General features: G+C 47.1%; 1 pseudogene; it reads right to left on the bottom strand.

The window, feature by feature from the left end:
- Positions 1-5,917: 5,917 nt before the first annotated feature.
- Positions 5,918-13,811, bottom strand: LOC104982310 (annotated as a pseudogene).
- Between the last annotated feature and the right edge of the window lie 1,697 nt (positions 13,812-15,508).

Here is a 15,508-nt window from a genome sequence, read left to right as displayed (position 1 = left end):
ACTTCATGCGAAGAGTTGACTCATTGGAAAAGACTCTGATGCTGGGAGGGATTGGGGACAGGAGGAAAAAGGGACGACAGAGGATGAGATGGCTGGATGGCATCACCGACTTGATGGACGTGGGTTTCAGTGAACTCCGGGAGTTGGTGATGGACAGGGAGGCCTGGTGTGCTGCGATTCATGGGGTTGCAAAGAGTTGGACACGACTGAGTGACTGAACTGAACTGAACTGAAGCATCTCCCCGGAGGCCACAGGGCCTGTGAGTCATAGATCCAAGATTTGAACCCAGGTTTGTCTGACTGCTAATTCCAGCTGTTCCTAGTCCTGGGCTTGGGGAACCAGCCAGTGATGCAGAGAAGACAAGAGGGTAGGGGATAGAGAGGGAAACTGAGGAAGGATCTCATCTTTTAGGATATTCATTCTTTCAGTGAACACTTCTTCAAAGTGCTCAAAGCCTAACACGGAAAATGTTCCCTGCATAGATGGAGCCTGGAGTGCAGGAACACCATTCAGACTGTGCCCACAATACAGACACTGTGCCCAGGGGGAAGACGGCCTGAAGCCCAGTTCATAATCTTTTTCCATGAACCTGTTCCCTCCAGAGCTTGTATCCTTGGAGTGCCAGCTTTTCCTATGTGGACTAGCAAGGGCCTTGTAGTCCAGGAATCCAAATGTCGGAACAGAAATGTGAGCAGCCTGTAATGGAGACATGTTCCTGGAGTCCTGGGAAGCTGAAGCCTAAAGTTGTCTTTGATAGCATGTGATGAACGGTGCCACCAGACTCATGGTCTCCAAAGGAGAAGATTTAACTCCAGGACCAAAGACAGTCAGTCACTCAGAGCTTTGTGTACATTTTTATTAAAAGTGGAAGTGACAGAAAAAGCTTCTGACAGAGACATCAGAAGGGAGCAGGAGAGTACCCGCCTCACTAGTTTATTAAGCGAGCCCATGTATACTTTTCTCCTGGTGGTTCAGATGGTAAAGAATCCGCCTGCAATGCAGGAGACCTGGGTTTGATCTCTGGGTTGGGAAGATCCCCTGGAGAAAGAAATGGCAACCCACTCCAGTATTCTTGCCTGGAAAATCCCATGGACGGTGGAGCCTGGCAGGCTACAGTCCATGGTATGACAAAGAGTAGGACATGACTGAGCAGCTTCACTTACTCACTATATACTTCTCAACTGGTTACTGAGAATAGATAAAAAGAATACCTCAAGGTTGTAAGAGTTCCAGCAGACCCTTTCCCAAGGCATATATCCTGAGATAACTTTGGCACAAGATTAACTAAGGAGACAGGCTTCTGGGCTGGTCTCTGGGAGAGATATACTGTTGGCTGCGTAATCAGGGGTACAAGTCTTGAGAAATTGGTTTCCAGGCAAGATATGTTACAATTATGATCATTAACACAGAGCCTCAGAAAAGCATTTCCATGAGTAAGACTTTGTGCTCTGTGATCATTAGTTCTAGACCTAAAGAAAGATCAGTTCTCAGGCAAGATACATTGTTGCACAATGTATATTTAAGGAAAGCATGGGCTTGAATGTTCATCTCCTTCTTAAAGGGCCCTAAGCTTCAACTCTCTCACCTTGGGTGAAACATTGGAAGGCTTCCTGGTGGAGGTGGCTACTGAGCTGTGTCTCCATGGATAAAGGACATTGCTGAGTGAGTGTGGGCAGAGGGAATGCCTATTAAAGAGGGCAGCACTGACATCCTACTGAACTCCAGGGATTGTCAGTCACTTTGAAAGCTTAGCCCTAAGGGATACATTATATCAGTCAGTCTGGGCAGTCTGGGCAGTGGTATAAAGAATGCACAGTTTAAAAATAGGAGCTCAGGACTTCTCTGGTCATCCAGTAGTTAAGACTTTTAACTTTCACAGCTGCAAAAATGGGTTCAATCCTGGTCACAGACTAAGATTCCGCATGCCAAGTGGTGGGTTCCCAAAGTGAAATCTTTCTGTCCATCACAAGTTGTTTGGGGCTCTGACTGGATACTTCTGCAGATGAGGACTGATGGAGGCTTCACCATCTGCAGTGTCCCTGGTTGCTGTGGCAGGGGGAAGGGCATGTGCCAATGTATGTACTGACTATTGTGAATGAAAAGTGTGGCCTGCCATATCAGTAAAACAAGGATGCTATATCCATCCAGCTATCACATAGCTGCCTATAAAGGTCATCCCAGAAGGAATTCAGGATGGCAAAGGATGCCCTCCGTCAAGCCCCCAGCCTCTGAAGCCGCCTGACCCCCTGCCAGCTGTGTATCTAGAGGGGCCTCAGGATGAGAAGAAAGTGAATACACTCCCTGGACAGCTAAGGTGCATATCAAAGAAATGATTTCAATGAACCCAGGCTCTTGCATCTTCCCATACATTGACAAATGCTTAAATTCCTTAATCTGAGATATTTGACCTTCTCTAATGAACAGCAATCTTTTAATGTTCTGACTATCTGGTTTTTGTTGCAAAAACTCCTCTATATCTTGCCTCCTCCTTTACTTTTTCAGATAAATCCCTTAGAGCTATCTGAGATGATGCCCCCGGGCTTGAAGTCCTCAGAAAGTTTGCCAAATAAAACAAAATTGTCAACTTTTAGTTTGTGCTGTTTTTTTTTTTTTTTCCTAGTGACACTATCAAAGCATTTGCCATGAGTGAGCTGCGTCACTGCTACCTGCTTTATATAACAAGCCACAGGGCTACAGTGGATTATGAGGGAGTTATGGATGTGTGATACAGCCTGAATTTAGGACAAAGACTTGAAAATCTGGACAACAGCACTAATAATACACAGGCCCATGTAGAAGATGGAATCCAAGACCACCTCCCAGGGTGGTGTGGGGAGGGCTTGGCAGTCAAGCCTAATTTCAAGAGTGTGGGATTTGTGCTGTGTGTGATGGAGATCACAGAGATTTTAGACTGTGCTAATGGAGGAGAGGAATGAAAAGTGAAGACTAGACAGCAACGAATAGAAGAGATGAAAAATGTTATGAGCAAGGAAGTGCCTTAAGAGAACCTGGAAGCTCTAGAAACTGGGTGGGGAAGAATTTGGACACTGAATGAAGAGGTCATGACCACTAGCTTCCAACCCTCCATCTGGCTGGGAAGTGGGAATGTGGGCAGATATTTTGGAGGCTTGTTTACACTGGAGAATCAAGATTTTGGTGGGGGCATAAAGACCAACCTTCAAGTCTCTAAAAGTTTTTCACAAAAAAGGGACTAACTTTCTGGTGAATTTTCAGAGCAGAATGCGGACAAAAGTAAATGTAGGGAAGTCAGCTTTAACTTTAACTTGATAACAACTTCTGTTGTTAACTTACCATTGTTATTCGAACTGTACCAGGCACCTTGGTCCCCCTTATGTTTGTGGAACTTTGTTCAGATTGGTCTGGAGCCTGTTTCAGAAAGCCACAACCGTTAGTATACTGTATTGGTGTTTTTCTTTCTGGCTTACTTCACTCTGTATAATAGGCTCCAGTTTCATCCACCTCATTAGAACTGATTCAAATGTATTCTTTTTAATGACTGAGTAATACTCCATTGTGTATATGTACCAAAAAAAAGGGGGGGGTGGACATGAAATACTTAAAAAAAAAAAAAGAAAGCCACATCCTTTGCTGTCTTCTAGGACCTGTTCTCTCAGAGTTCAGGGTTGTCAGGCAGCATTTTACAATAATAGATTTTCAAAACCTGTGAGAGTGCATGAGTTAGTGCTATCTAGCGCTGGTCTAGTGATTTTTCTAGCACCTCCAGAAACTTTCATGTTTATTTCTTGTTAAACTCTTACAACCACCCGATGAGGTTGGTAGAGTTAGTTCCTTGTTACCAAGAAGAAAAGAATTCAGAGGCTGAATAATTTGCCCAAGGTCACATAGCTAGGATTTAAATGAAGAAGATTAGACTCTCAAGCCCTGAACTGTTTCCACTGCCTTTCACACTGTTTTAACTATTAAGCACCAGGGGCCATGAAGGCATCTTCAATTCTAATCCCAACTCCAGAATATCCATAGAAAGAAACCTAAGAAAGTCTCTTTTCTGGGGCACACATGCCAACTTTTGGGATTGTTTAGGCAGGTCAATTCGATAGTGCTTTGGGCCAAGTGAGAAGTGCATGATGGGTGGTTTGCTTTTGGCATATGCTGTGGGAACTGTGGTGTTGGAGAAGACTCTTGAGAGTCTCTTGGACTGCAAGGAGATCCAACCAGTCCATTCTGAAGGAGATCAGCCCTGGGATTTCTTTGGAAGGAATGATGCTGAAGCTGAAACTCCAGTACTTTGGCCACCTGATGCGAAGAGTTGACTCATTGGAAAAGACTCTGATGCTGGGAGGGATTGGGGCAAGAGGAGAAGGGGATGACAGAGGATGAGGCACCACTGACTTGATGGACGTGAGTCTGAGTGAACTCCGGGAGTTGGTGATGGACAGGGAGGCCTGGTGTGCTGCGATTCATGGGGTCGCAAAGAGTCGGACACGACTGAGTGCCTGATCTGATCTGATCTGATCTGTGGGAAGTTAGGCAACTGAATGTCTGGGTACTTGACTGTGTGGCTGGAATTATCCTGGGAAGAGAAACTTGATCAGGTCAACATATATTTCCTCATTAAACAGAAAGCTTAGAAAGATTTCTAAGACAACCGCAGATGTTTTTGTCACAAGGGGAGAAATGGGTCCAGTTCCATATAACACTCAGAGATTGAACTGTGCAGGCTGCCATGGTAACAGCTTCTTGTGCTACCCTAGGAGATGTGGGAAACTGAGAAGAAACCAAAGGCCTTTGCAATTCTCTTTGCAGTGTGATTTCAGGCTTGAAGTAGTTGGCAAGGACAGGTCGGCTGGTAAGGATGAGGAGGGGAGTAATCAGCCTGTGCTTTAGCTCCTTGTGGAACCAGGAAAACAGAAGCCCCGGCTCAGTCAGAATTCCCTGTTATGGTTCAGAAGTAGCAGTTATTTGCTTGACTCAGTACTAAGCCCCGTGGGTGTCAGGAGTCCCCTGAAATCATCAGATTGTCCCCCAGGAGGCAGAATAATTAATATTTGGCCTGCTCACCCAGGCCACTTGCCAATCCCAGGCACACATGCAATCCCCAGGTGGGGATTCATCACGACACCCATTTTCTGGATGAGGAAACTGAGGTTATGGGACATGATCAAGGTCACACAGGCAAAGAGCTGAGGAGCCAAAGTGCAAACCCAAAGCGTAAGTCCCCAAATAATGTCTTTCTCCTCTCTACCCAACGTGGGGTGAGGGGGTGAGGCAATGGGGGCGGGACAGGGCCACGTGATCAAGTAAAGCCGTAGTACCACTTGCCCTGCCAGGCTGGTTGGTCCAGCCTGGATATATGACCTGAGGTGGACCAATCAGAGACCTCTGTGGTAACCAGATTTTTCAGAACTTCTTTCCTTCTGGGTTAGATACTTTATGGATACAGAACCCTGTGGTAGGCACCTTCAGACTCCCTTACTAGGTGTAGTAGTCTGAGGGAAAAAAGTTTTCCGGCTTAGATTATCAAAGATGAAAGAATGGAAAGAACGAGGGAGAGAAAGAGTGAGCTTGATGGCTTCTGATTTCTTGGATCCAATCACCGATCTTTGGATTTACTCTGGTTCCTGTGTCCCAGATCCCCAGGGTCCTTCCAGTAAGTCTCCTCTTTCCTTGAAGCCAGTTGGAATTCGGCTCCTCTCACTTGTGGTTGAGACTTGATTCTAAATTCTTCCTGGTTATGATGCACCTTCTCGACCCCAAAGAGAGGTATCCGTTCGTATCAGCACCATTGAGATGAAATCCTTTACTCTTTACTGAGAATAGGACTTTGCAGAACAACAAACACAGTCTCATCACCTACTCCCTTGGGCCGGAGTGCCCTTGGTGTGAGTGAGTGTGTGTTTGGAGTGGGCCTGATTGACTCCTAAAGCAGCTCATCATTTACACTGCAGGAGCCAGGCCAACCCTGTTGTTTTTCCGATCGAAAATAGAGAAATACAACCTCAGGAAGACATCACCCAGGGACCCAGGTCTCTGGCCCTTTAAAGCCTTCTGAGCCTCCTGCAAAGCTGCTAATGCAGAGGTTCTCATAAATCTGGGGGAGGCAGAAATACACACCAGTCAGCCTGAGCCCTTACCTGTCACTGCCTTCGACATCCAGAGCTGGCAGTTTCTTGCTTTTATTTCCCTCCTTTGTTGAGAATCAAGTGGGTCTTTCCACAGCTCTCTGCAGGTGCAGAAATGGGGGCCCATCCCAGAACAAGAGGGCTCAGGTAGAGTGGTTTTCATAAGGGAAGGGACAGAAGGAGGGGAGAATTGGGGCTTTGGATCAACAAATGCAAACTAATATACAGAGGATGGATAAACAACAAAGTATTACTGTAGAGCACAAGGAGCTATATTCAGTATCCTATGATAAACCATAGTGGACAAGAATATGGAAAAAATGTAAATATATACATGTAACTGAGTGAATTTGCTGCATAAAAAAATTAACATAACATTGTAAATCAACTATATTTTGTAAATCAATAAAATTTGTGAGAAAAAAAAAAAAGAACAAAAATGGCTGGTAATTCCCCTCATACTCTACTGCTTCGTTCCTTCCCACCCCTGCTCTTTGTCTTCTCTGGAGAGAATGCCTGTTCTTTTCCCCCTTCCCCATAACCTGTGTTTTCTTTTTAAAATTTTTATTCTGTATGGCAGTATAGTCGATTAACAATACTGTGATGGTTTCCGGTGGACAGCAAAAGGGACTCAGCCATACACGTGCAGATATCCATTCTCCTCCTAAATGCCCTCCCATCCAGGCTGCCACATCACACTGGGCAGAGCTACACCGGTGCCTCAGAGGAGGTCATTGTTGGCTCTCCATTTTCAATAGCAGTGCCCACACCTGGTTCTTTGTACCGTGCTCAGGCCTCTAGGAAGCCGCCCTGGCCACTCCAGGCTGGGCTGGATGACTTACTATGGTACTCCCCTGGTGTAGCCCGCACCCACTAATCTGACCCAGCACTCCTTTGCAGATCCCTCAAGGGGAGGGTGCATTTGCATGGAATCAATGTAGATTTGCCTGTACCCAAGTGGGCCTCCTCATGCCTCCATGATGCTGGGGCTTTAGAATTCCTGATATGCCCTCTCTTCCTCAAAGCCTTCTTTGGCCCATTAGCCTGCTCTGAACTCCCGCAGGGAGCTGACATGAAGCCTCCACCCTGTGCCGGGGCTGAGCAGTCACTGTGCACGCTTTATTCACCTTAGCATCCAACCTCCCCACAGAGGGGTTGGTACCCCAACTCACAGAGGAGGCCCTGGGGCTTAGCAAGGGAAAGTTGTAGCAAGGACCGGGGTAACTATATAATTTATCATCTAAACCAGGACACTTTTGAGAAGGAAAGGGAGACTAGGGTGGGACGGCACACTGGGACTGTCCTCAGTCACTCCCCTGCCTTTGTCACATGTCCTATTTCAGGGATTGCTAGAGCTGACTTTCCTTGTTCATGCATCTGAGGGTTCTGGTTGCACTGGAGGTCTCTGAGGGCAGAGGCCCTTAGTGTTCCCCTCTCCTTGTGCCCCTCGCCAGGCCTGGATGGGGTAGTGTCTCCACATTTATATCAGGAGGATGGATGTCCCCGACTGTCCATTATGTTCAAGTGGATGATTTTGTGGGAGGCAGTGGCCAAACCACAGGGGCTCAGCAGTATCTGCAATGGTGTGGCTTGGCGGCCCTCCTCCCAGCAGCAGCCCAGGGGTTCCTGCAAGTTCCACATCTGAGAACCAGCCCCCAGGATTGGCCCCTCACCTTCTGGATGTAAGCACAGGGTAGTCAATTCCATTGATGGTGAAGATGATAGGAGGCAACTTACTGATGACATCACATGGAACCTGAATCTGTTAGAGGAATACGGAGAGAGATTGGCTTCAGCTGATCCTTGGGGTGTGGAGAGCCAGAGAGGGACCCTGTGGCATGACCCTTCACCTCGGGTTTCCCACTGAGCCTGGGGTGAATGAACCTCCAGATTTTGGCGACCATGTTACTTGGGCCAATCAGCATCGTCGTCCCGGTGTCCACAATGGCCTGACATCCACAGGAACAACCAATCACCGTCCCGTTCATGGAGATGCTGGGAGACAGTGGGACAAAGCGGGCACCAGGGTCACTATGTAGCCTCCCCTACAACTGCCTCCCTGAATGTCTCCTGAATAGTCAGGGCTTCAGCTCTCTCCCTGACTCTGTTTTCCTTTGCTCTGATCATGTCACCTTCTTTGACTTCCTTGCACTTCTTGATGCACCAAGGTCTTTCATGCCTCAGGGCCTGGGCATGTACCATTGCCCTTCCCACACAACCACCATACCCTTTGTTGCGTTAATTTGTCCTCATCTTCCAGGTTTAGGCTTAATTGTCACTTTGTCAGGGAATCTTCCCACCAGACTAGATCAGGTTCCTGTCTTGCTCACTCTCTGTAGACCCTTCCTTGTATCTAGCAAGTAACAAAGTGGTAATTCACTATGTATGTGACTTGTTTCATGTATGACTGCTTTACTAGATGAGAGGGCAAGTTTGACCCCAGTGCCTCTCAGAGCACAGCAGATGCACGATGCATTTTTTTTTTGAATGAATGAATTAAGAAATGAATGAGGAACAGTCAAAATCCTGTATCTGGTGTTGACCATTAATAGTTCAACCCACACAGAGAAGATGGAGGTTCTCTGGGGAAGCAGATGTTCAGAGAGGGAGTGGGGGAGATACAGGCTCCCCAGGAGATGTTGTCTCCTAGCAACACCCCACCTGGCTCAGACTGAGGCTGTGGTTAGAGGATGCCCAAGTTAGCTCATGGGATGCAAAAGGGCACATCAGCTGTGTCTGAGGGTATCACACAGAATGCCATTGATTATTGCCCATTGTTCTCAGGCCACACCTGGATCCCAGCTTCCTGATTCTCTCTGTCACAGCCTCTCCCCACTGAAACCAACTTGTCTCCACTGCTGTGGAGCTTCTTTCTGAGGAGGCCAGGTTTCTCAGTTTGTCTAGGACTTGCTCTGTTTTTCAAGTGGCAGTTCTGTGTGCTAAGAAGTACCGCCCTCCCAGGTAGCCCTGGTCATTTGGACATCTTAACACAACCCTGTTCAGACTGGTGAGATTCTCCCTGATCAACTTTTCATCACAGTATAGGGTCCTAAACCCTGCTCCCCACCTCATAGCACAGCAGGTGCTCCCCTCCCGCCTCCCCCAGCTGCACAGGCCTGTCTGGACCCTTTCAGGACCCTGGCCAGAGGCCTGGTCAGGAGGCCTGGGGTGATTTTAAACCCATGGATGGTCTCCGTATCTGTGTTTGCTTGTTTGTGGGTGTGTCTATACGTCTCCCTCTGTGTGTGTGTGTGTGTGTGTCTGTTTGTGTGTATCTGTGTGCCTCTGTGTGTTTACATGGTGTATTTAAATGTGTTTCCATATGTGTTTTTATGTGTCTTTCTGGGTGTGTATGTCTGTGTGTGACTGTGTCTGTGCGTGCACTTGTGTGTGTCTGCCTGTGTCCTTGTGCACATGTGGGAGCATCACTTGGGGTGGTCCTCAGAGGGAGAGGCTTACCGCTCCATGGCTATCTGCCAGAAGCCGGCTCATGACACTGGTATCCAGTTGAGCTCTCCCTTGTGGTGGGAGTGGTCCACCCCGCCAAACATCACCACGCTGCCGTTCTCTTTCTGGCTGTCGAGAGAAGGAAAGAGGGGAGCACCATGAGGACAGTAACACCAGGAACTATTTGAGGGCTGTGCTTACCCAGCCATCAGAGGCACTACTGTGGTCCCCATTTACAGATGCAGAAATCGAGGCTCAGAGGGATTGAGTACCTGACTCAGGTCTGTCACCATCTAATGAGTGCCACTGAAGAGGTTGGAATCTGAGCAACTTGGCTTTGACCACCAGCCTTCTGAAGAGGGCCTGGTCCCCTCCAGTGGCCTGAGTTCTTACAGATACCCTCAGAGGAACCATGCTGGAGGGGTCTAGCACCCCTCCTTGTTTTGCCTGTCATTTTTCAGAAAGACCAAGGCCCCAGGGTGGTAAGGACTCGGGTTCAGGGTCAACTAGGTTTGGCTTCACCTGCCTGTGACCTATGCTGTCTATGAAGCCCTGCACTCAGCAGGGCCCCACCTCTGCTCTCCCTGCCTTGAAATTCCTAGTATGTTTTGAACAAGGGGTCCCACATGTCTATTTTGCACTGACTCCATGCAAATTCAGTCACTGGTCCTGGGCTCCTGGTGAACTGTTAGTTGAAGGGAACATTCTCACCATCTTTCACCTATCTTCCATATCAAATCCACCAGCAAACCGAGTTACCTGTTTCTCCAACCCATTTCCTGACACCTCCTATTGCTCTTCCTCTTCCCTGAGCCCTTCTGGACCAAACTGCTCCCCTTGAGCCCACGAGCATAGCTGTATTCCAAAAAAATTTTCTTGGCAAAAACAAGTGATGGGGCCAGGTGGTTCCCTAGGGCAGCATTTCTCCTTGCATAGACTATCTCTCAGGAATATTCTGGATCAGGTTGTCTATAACTTTTCTTGCAGCTGAAAGAATCTTACAGTTAACTTGAAGACACGGCTTGTCCAGCTCAGACTTATGTGCTCAAGTAGAAGGCAAAGAGAGGCTCAGAAATGACTCCTTGTTTCTTCAGGTTGTCTAAGATGGGGGCGCTTCCTTTGATAGCTAAGTTAGGGTAGCCCAAGCCCAGGACGCCATCAACAGGTTGGGATTCCACGGGTCTGTTGTACACCTTGCTCAGGCCAAATGTCTGGTTCACGATGACAAGGTTCCCGATCTGTGGGAGAGGAGAGTGTTCCTATGTAAAGGCTTGGAAAGTGAAACTGGGAGGAGATGCCATTAAAACTGCAGAGAAGAACTGAGGCCTGACTATGTCCTGCATTGACTTCAGACTGTTAGACCAAGCTGGGACAGGAATTCGGGTTCCATTGGTGTGGGGATGTGGATTTTAACCAACACCAACTACTCCTGTAAACACCATCTGTGTGAGTCAAATTGGCCTCATGCCTTCTGTACAGATGGGGCAACCAAAGACTCAGGACAGGACCCAGTGGTTCCCACCTGAGGACAAAATGTATAGAGACAAGGGTAGCCTTCTCTTTGGCATCACTGTGATCTGATGACAGAAATGGACAGAATTCATTCATTGTAATGTATTGTGGGTTTTGTATCTGCCCTGGAAGACAGAAGCCCATTATACAATGTTCTTGTATACAGGCATCATTCTTACGAAAACTCTGCCTGGGAAACATACTTTTGGAGAGGTTTGGGCCTTTGTGTGTGTGTGTGTGAATGTGTATGTGTGTGAGGGAGAGAGATAGAGAGTGAGTGACTGAGAGATAGAGAGGGAAAATAGTCAGGTACTTTGGGGGAGACAGGCCATAGTTTTTACTAGACTTTCAATGGTCCCCCAGAGTGAGAACCCATTTATCAGGCCCCACTCGCATATGTGGCTCCCTATTTCCCTGTGTGGATAACTGAAGCCCTGAACTGCCCCCAGTGGCCCCAGATCAGTTTTATCCTCTCCTGAAAACACTCCACACCTGCTTGACTGGCCTGACTGGCCAGCCCAGCTCCATTGCTTACCAGATGTGTGACTTTGGCAAGGTCCTTGCTCTCTGAACTTCAGTTCTCTTACCTGCCTGTATCATGGAGCTAATCACAGTACCTGCTATGTGGGATTGTTGTAGGATTAAACAAGTTATTACCATGAATGTCCCCAGCATAGTCTAAGAATAAATGTGGGTGCTTCTCCCTTTCTATCCCTGCTTCCAGTAAAATGAACCTTGAGCTGCTTATGGGCAAAGGAGCTACAAATCCACACCCTAAGCCACTCTCTGCGTTGGCCTTTCTGGGAGGTTGTGTGTCAACAGAGGTGCTATTTCTCCAGGGACAGGTCTGAGGGGCAGACAGCCAGTCACTAATGGACTTTCAGAAGGAAGGGCTTTGCCATCTGGTCCTGTGTCTGTTTTGTGAGCAGTAGTCACTCTCAAAGCCTGTCCTGACTCAGCTCCTTGTTTCTAACTTACCCAAATGGTGTCATAGCCAAGAACTCCCGTCATCCACACAAAGCCGTAGATGAGGTTGATAGACTGGTTTGAGGGGTGGAAGGTATTGGATGCATTCGGGTTGAAGTGAAATAGTGCAGCTGGAGACAAAAGAGATGAGTGTGTCAGGTGCCAAGGATGGAGAAGGAGGTGGGAGGGGGAGTCTGGGATGGTCGGGGCTGGGGTGGTACTTACAGCAACCTGGACCGTCACAGTAGATGGAGGCCACTCACGTGTCAGATGAGCCAGTGTCAAAGACGACCCGAAACTCTTGAGGAGGTATTCCAATGGTGATTTTTCCAAGGTAGGTGAACTACAGGGGTCGGAGGTTGGTGGTTAGGGCAGACCTCATTGCCTGGCCACCTCTGATTCCTGGAGTACTGCCTCCTGCTGGGCTTCCCATGTCTTGTAAAATCACTTTCCAACCCTCCACCCCCTCCACCTGTCCCCCATCTCACAGCCTCTGCTCAGACTAGTGCATTCATTTGAGAAACACTCCAGCCTCCTCCTCATGTTCAGCATGAACACAGCCTTGTCCAGGTGGTCCTCCTGGAGGTCCCCCTGGGTCACTTTCTCTAAACTGAGACCATATCCTGTCAATACTGTGCAGGTGGCCCTTTCATTTGACATCTATCTACTCTTTGCCTATGTCTCAGGGTGACCTGCATATTCTGGAAGAAGATAGGAGACATTTTTCAAATCAATAGCTATAGCATTAGACTTTTATATATCACATGCTATATGCGTGCTAAGGTGATTCAGTCAAGTCCAACTCCTTGCAACTCTATGGACCATGGCCTGCCAGGCTTCTCTGTCCATGAAATTCTTCAGGAAAAAATACTGGAGTGGGTTGCCACGCCCAGGGTATCTTCCCAACCCAGGGATCAAACCTGCATCTCTTATGTCTCCACTAGCACCATGGTTCAGTATCTTTTTTTTTTTTAATGGTGTCATTCTTGGATCTGCAAAGGCTGAACTTCCTCTTCCCGGGGTTTCATAGTTGATTTGCGGTTAGCTTTGCTTTTGATCAGACATGGCTCACCCTTCATTTGTAACTCAATGGATCACTTGGTTCAGAATAACAGTCTCCTTGAAACTAATGCCACAACTTTGACACAGAAATGGATGTTTACCTCCACCTGGTCATTGTTTGTCCCAGTAAACACAGACCAAGATTTGAGGATGAGAATGTCTTTTCTTCTGGGAATGGGGTCCCTGTTCCCCACTGTCTCTGCCTCCTGCAGAAGCCCCAAACATCCCACCTGAAAAGTCCAGGTGAACCTCAGTGCTAGACCAGAGCACCAGGGGGCGCTGTGGAGCACCATCCTCCCCAAATACATCCTGCAAGTTTTTCAGGGGGTGAGAAGTGAATTTGGGTCATTGGTGGAATTGTGGGACAGTCTGTAAGCGTGTTTCTCCAGGAGATCTTTCAGCACTTTTTTTCTGGGACAGTGTCTTGCATGGTCTTCATCTTTGTTAGCAGGATTCTTTCACCAAGCATGGGGAAATGGAAGCAAAGAAGGGGCAGCAGTCAGGTGTCTGTTATACTATGACTGTCATGCGTGGTATTGTAATGGCAGTGTATTTTCCATTTTTATGAACAATTGAAGCTTCAGTTTCCCCAGTGGTAAAAGGTAGAATGCAATAATCTCTACCCCACCAATATAGAATATTTGGTTATTAAGTGAAATGAGGGATGTAATATTCTTGATATATATGAAGTCTCAACAGTGACTTACCATAGCTGTGGCCATCCTACTGTATCTTTCTCAAAGAAATACAGGGAATAAGGTAGAAGTGGGTTTATCATCCTCTTTTTTACAAGGGAGGAATTTGAAATGCAAGGAGTTTGTGACTTGGCTGTGGTCACACTGCTATTTAGAGATCAGAATTTAAAGATCAGAAGTAGTACTTCTGATCTTTCTCTGGGGCTCAAGCAGAAGAGAGGAGAGGAAGCCAGGAGATGGGAAATAAATTAGGGAAATTAAGAAGCTAGAGAAGTAAGGAAGAATTAGAATAGAAAAAAGAAATCAGAGAGTTCTCCATGCACAGAGACATCCAGAGAGATGGAGAGATAGACACGGAGATGATGATACAGACACATATACACAGAAATGGAGAAAGGGAAACAAGAAGAGCTAGAAACAAATGCAAGAGAAATGCTATTCCACAGGACCATACCTCCAGTCGCACAGGTTGTGCACTGAGCAATTCCAAGGAGTGCCATTTCCACATGTCATGATGTGACTGCACCCCCAGAGTTGTGCAATTCTGCAAGCCTACCCCAAAAACCTTGGGCCCCAGCTGCCAATGGCAAGGTTCTTATCAATAAGTGAAATTTGAACTGTAAGACTGTCAGGGAATGATTACATTCTCTTTAAACCCTGATGGGTAAAAGAATAAGAGAAAGAGGAAAAAAATCCCAGAGAAAAAGATGATGCTACTTATAGTCCCCATACTTACATGACTATGCACTCTGAGAGGGCCACCAGCCCAAGAAGCCCAAGCCACTTCATGGTTCTTTCAAGGGTCCAAAGTGCTCAGAAACAATTGGGTTCTTAGCATGCAGAGGTTGCCGGGAGCTCCTGGCTATATTCGCTCTGACCTGCCCAAACTGTCCCCTCTAGGCCACTAATAGGGGCTTCCCTGGTGGCTCAGAGGTGAAAGCATCTGCTTCCAATGCAGGAGACTCAGGTTCAATCCCTGGTTCAGAAAGATCCCCTGGAGAAGGAAATGGTAACCCACTCCAGTATTCTTGCCTGGAGAATCCCATGGATGGAGAAGCCTGGTAGGCTACAGTCCACAGGGTCACAAAGAATCGGACATGACTGAGCGACTTCACTATTCTATTCACTAGGTCACTAATGGATCTGATAAGATATACCCATCTCTTCATAAAAGCTCTACCTCTATCAGTGTCCAAGGGGAGTTGCTTTGGAAAATTATCAGAATACAGAGTTTCTACTGTAATCTCTTCCCGGTGGCTTGGCTGAAAAACCAAACTGAACTAAGAATGGGGAGACTTTTGCCAATTTGGAGACAAAACACTATTGCTGAGTGCTGTGCTAAGTCGCTTCAGTTGAGTCTGACTCTTTGTGACCCTATGCTAATAAGGTGATAAAAATAAATGCCAGGGGCCAAGCTAGAGATTCCTGAGCTCATGTGGTCTTCCTAGACATGTCATGAGATGTGCATTGCAGTCTTCAGTTGGAGAGGAGTTTGCTAGGAGGATAAGAGGTCAAATGGCAAAGTGAAGACTCCAGGGGCAGGCCAGCAACATGTGAGTGACTTCAGTTAGTGGGACAGATAGCACAGATCAGAGGCACCTTTGATGCCAATCTGTATCAAAGAGCTAGACCAGAGCAGTATTACAATTGCATGGTTTCATATTGGAAAGTATGTGATATGTGCACCCACAAGATAATTTATGTTATCCAACAAACATAAAAGG

Source organism: Bison bison, unplaced genomic scaffold, assembly GCF_000754665.1.
Source record: "Bison bison bison isolate TAMUID 2011002044 unplaced genomic scaffold, Bison_UMD1.0 scf7180017860064, whole genome shotgun sequence".
Lineage (NCBI taxonomy): Eukaryota > Metazoa > Chordata > Mammalia > Artiodactyla > Bovidae > Bison > Bison bison.
Note: the sequence above shows the minus strand (reverse complement) of the source record. Positions and strands in the feature narration are given on the sequence as shown.